The 3,501-nt window shown below is 42.8% G+C and overlaps 9 non-coding genes across 9 annotated transcripts; all 9 read left to right on the forward strand.

Annotated features, from left to right (window-relative positions):
• Positions 1-343: 343 nt before the first annotated feature.
• Positions 344-462, forward strand: LOC121842016. The gene has a single exon (XR_006080877.1). It is a non-coding gene; the product is annotated as a 5S ribosomal RNA (ribosomal RNA).
• Positions 463-724: 262 nt separating this feature from the next.
• On the forward strand, positions 725-843 carry LOC121842021. Its single transcript, XR_006080882.1, has one exon. It is a non-coding gene; the product is annotated as a 5S ribosomal RNA (ribosomal RNA).
• Positions 844-1,103: 260 nt separating this feature from the next.
• Positions 1,104-1,222, forward strand: LOC121842022. Its single transcript, XR_006080883.1, has one exon. It is a non-coding gene; the product is annotated as a 5S ribosomal RNA (ribosomal RNA).
• Positions 1,223-1,482: 260 nt separating this feature from the next.
• Positions 1,483-1,601, forward strand: LOC121842023. Its single transcript, XR_006080884.1, has one exon. It is a non-coding gene; the product is annotated as a 5S ribosomal RNA (ribosomal RNA).
• A 260-nt stretch (positions 1,602-1,861) lies between these two features.
• LOC121842024 lies at positions 1,862-1,980 on the forward strand. Its single transcript, XR_006080885.1, has one exon. It is a non-coding gene; the product is annotated as a 5S ribosomal RNA (ribosomal RNA).
• A 262-nt stretch (positions 1,981-2,242) lies between these two features.
• LOC121842017 lies at positions 2,243-2,361 on the forward strand. Its single transcript, XR_006080878.1, has one exon. It is a non-coding gene; the product is annotated as a 5S ribosomal RNA (ribosomal RNA).
• Positions 2,362-2,621: 260 nt separating this feature from the next.
• LOC121842018 lies at positions 2,622-2,740 on the forward strand. Its single transcript, XR_006080879.1, has one exon. It is a non-coding gene; the product is annotated as a 5S ribosomal RNA (ribosomal RNA).
• A 260-nt stretch (positions 2,741-3,000) lies between these two features.
• Positions 3,001-3,119, forward strand: LOC121842019. The gene has a single exon (XR_006080880.1). It is a non-coding gene; the product is annotated as a 5S ribosomal RNA (ribosomal RNA).
• Positions 3,120-3,318: 199 nt separating this feature from the next.
• LOC121842020 lies at positions 3,319-3,437 on the forward strand. The gene has a single exon (XR_006080881.1). It is a non-coding gene; the product is annotated as a 5S ribosomal RNA (ribosomal RNA).
• The last annotated feature ends 64 nt before the right edge of the window (positions 3,438-3,501 follow it).

Below are 3,501 nucleotides of genomic sequence, written 5' to 3' on the forward strand. Positions count from 1 at the left end.
GTCTGATCTCGGAAGCTAAGCAGGGTCGGGCCTGGTTAGTACTTGGATGGGAGACTTCCTGGGAATACCAGGTGCTGTAAGCTTTTTGTCACTGCCTTGTGGAATTTCAACTCTTTGTCCGTTTATTTCCACAAGGCTGAAATATGTGCCCTTGCTTTGAAATAAGTAAGCAAGTTTAGTTTGTATTTCATCCAACAATCTGTGCTACAAATTATGGCTGCAGTATATGCAATTTCTTCCACTTTTTGAGTGACACAAAGATGCTTATCTAAATGGTGAAAATGCAACAGCTGTTAATCAGACTCACTTTCACTTTACATAGTGCACCAAGACATAGTTTCTCGCTTACGACCACACCGGCCTGAGTACGCCTGATCTCGTCTGATCTCGGAAGCTAAGCAGGGTCGGGCCTGGTTAGTACTTGGATGGGAGACTTCCTGGGAATACCAGGTGCTGTAAGCTTTTTTGTCACTGCCTTGTGGAATTTCAACTCTTTGTCCGTTTATTTCCCACAAGGCTGAAATATGTGCCCTTGCTTTGAAATAAGTAAGCAAGTTTAGTTTGTATTTCATCCAACAATCTGTGCTACAAATTATGGCTGCAGTATATGCAATTTCTTCCACTTTTTGAGTGACACAAAGATGCTTATCTAAATGGTGAAAATGCAACAGCTGTTAATCAGACTCACTTTCACTTTACATAGTGCACCAAGACATAGTTTCTCGCTTACGACCACACCGGCCTGAGTACGCCTGATCTCGTCTGATCTCGGAAGCTAAGCAGGGTCGGGCCTGGTTAGTACTTGGATGGGAGACTTCCTGGGAATACCAGGTGCTGTAAGCTTTTTGTCACTGCCTTGTGGAATTTCAACTCTTTGTCCGTTTATTTCCACAAGGCTGAAATATGTGCCCTTGCTTTGAAATAAGTAAGCAAGTTTAGTTTGTATTTCATCCAACAATCTGTGCTACAAATTATGGCTGCAGTATATGCAATTTCTTCCACTTTTTGAGTGACACAAAGATGCTTATCTAAATGGTGAAAATGCAACAGCTGTTAATCAGACTCACTTTCACTTTACATAGTGCACCAAGACATAGTTTCTCGCTTACGACCACACCGGCCTGAGTACGCCTGATCTCGTCTGATCTCGGAAGCTAAGCAGGGTCGGGCCTGGTTAGTACTTGGATGGGAGACTTCCTGGGAATACCAGGTGCTGTAAGCTTTTTGTCACTGCCTTGTGGAATTTCAACTCTTTGTCCGTTTATTTCCACAAGGCTGAAATATGTGCCCTTGCTTTGAAATAAGTAAGCAAGTTTAGTTTGTATTTCATCCAACAATCTGTGCTACAAATTATGGCTGCAGTATATGCAATTTCTTCCACTTTTTGAGTGACACAAAGATGCTTATCTAAATGGTGAAAATGCAACAGCTGTTAATCAGACTCACTTTCACTTTACATAGTGCACCAAGACATAGTTTCTCGCTTACGACCACACCGGCCTGAGTACGCCTGATCTCGTCTGATCTCGGAAGCTAAGCAGGGTCGGGCCTGGTTAGTACTTGGATGGGAGACTTCCTGGGAATACCAGGTGCTGTAAGCTTTTTGTCACTGCCTTGTGGAATTTCAACTCTTTGTCCGTTTATTTCCACAAGGCTGAAATATGTGCCCTTGCTTTGAAATAAGTAAGCAAGTTTAGTTTGTATTTCATCCAACAATCTGTGCTACAAATTATGGCTGCAGTATATGCAATTTCTTCCACTTTTTGAGTGACACAAAGATGCTTATCTAAATGGTGAAAATGCAACAGCTGTTAATCAGACTCACTTTCACTTTACATAGTGCACCAAGACATAGTTTCTCGCTTACGACCACACCGGCCTGAGTACGCCTGATCTCGTCTGATCTCGGAAGCTAAGCAGGGTCGGGCCTGGTTAGTACTTGGATGGGAGACTTCCTGGGAATACCAGGTGCTGTAAGCTTTTTGTCACTGCCTTGTGGAATTTCAACTCTTTGTCCGTTTATTTCCACAAGGCTGAAATATGTGCCCTTGCTTTGAAATAAGTAAGCAAGTTTAGTTTGTATTTCATCCAACAATCTGTGCTACAAATTATGGCTGCAGTATATGCAATTTCTTCCACTTTTTGAGTGACACAAAGATGCTTATCTAAATGGTGAAAATGCAACAGCTGTTAATCAGACTCACTTTCACTTTACATAGTGCACCAAGAGATATAGTTTCTCGCTTACGACCACACCGGCCTGAGTACGCCTGATCTCGTCTGATCTCGGAAGCTAAGCAGGGTCGGGCCTGGTTAGTACTTGGATGGGAGACTTCCTGGGAATACCAGGTGCTGTAAGCTTTTTGTCACTGCCTTGTGGAATTTCAACTCTTTGTCCGTTTATTTCCACAAGGCTGAAATATGTGCCCTTGCTTTGAAATAAGTAAGCAAGTTTAGTTTGTATTTCATCCAACAATCTGTGCTACAAATTATGGCTGCAGTATATGCAATTTCTTCCACTTTTTGAGTGACACAAAGATGCTTATCTAAATGGTGAAAATGCAACAGCTGTTAATCAGACTCACTTTCACTTTACATAGTGCACCAAGACATAGTTTCTCGCTTACGACCACACCGGCCTGAGTACGCCTGATCTCGTCTGATCTCGGAAGCTAAGCAGGGTCGGGCCTGGTTAGTACTTGGATGGGAGACTTCCTGGGAATACCAGGTGCTGTAAGCTTTTTGTCACTGCCTTGTGGAATTTCAACTCTTTGTCCGTTTATTTCCACAAGGCTGAAATATGTGCCCTTGCTTTGAAATAAGTAAGCAAGTTTAGTTTGTATTTCATCCAACAATCTGTGCTACAAATTATGGCTGCAGTATATGCAATTTCTTCCACTTTTTGAGTGACACAAAGATGCTTATCTAAATGGTGAAAATGCAACAGCTGTTAATCAGACTCACTTTCACTTTACATAGTGCACCAAGAGATAGTTTCTCGCTTACGACCACACCGGCCTGAGTACGCCTGATCTCGTCTGATCTCGGAAGCTAAGCAGGGTCGGGCCTGGTTAGTACTTGGATGGGAGACTTCCTGGGAATACCAGGTGCTGTAAGCTTTTTGTCACTGCCTTGTGGAATTTCAACTCTTTGTCCGTTTATTTATCCAACAATCTGTGCTACAAATTATGGCTGCAGTATATGCAATTTCTTCCACTTTTTGAGTGACACAAAGATGCTTATCTAAATGGTGAAAATGCAACAGCTGTTAATCAGACTCACTTTCACTTTACATAGTGCACCAAGAGATAGTTTCTCGCTTACGACCACACCGGCCTGAGTACGCCTGATCTCGTCTGATCTCGGAAGCTAAGCAGGGTCGGGCCTGGTTAGTACTTGGATGGGAGACTTCCTGGGAATACCAGGTGCTGTAAGCTTTTTGTCAACTCTTTGTCCGTTTTTTCCCACAAGGCTGAAATATGTGCCCTTGCTTTGAAATAA

The sequence above is a fragment of the Oncorhynchus tshawytscha genome, unplaced genomic scaffold (assembly GCF_018296145.1).
Source record: "Oncorhynchus tshawytscha isolate Ot180627B unplaced genomic scaffold, Otsh_v2.0 Un_contig_11277_pilon_pilon, whole genome shotgun sequence".
NCBI classification, from domain to species: domain Eukaryota; kingdom Metazoa; phylum Chordata; class Actinopteri; order Salmoniformes; family Salmonidae; genus Oncorhynchus; species Oncorhynchus tshawytscha.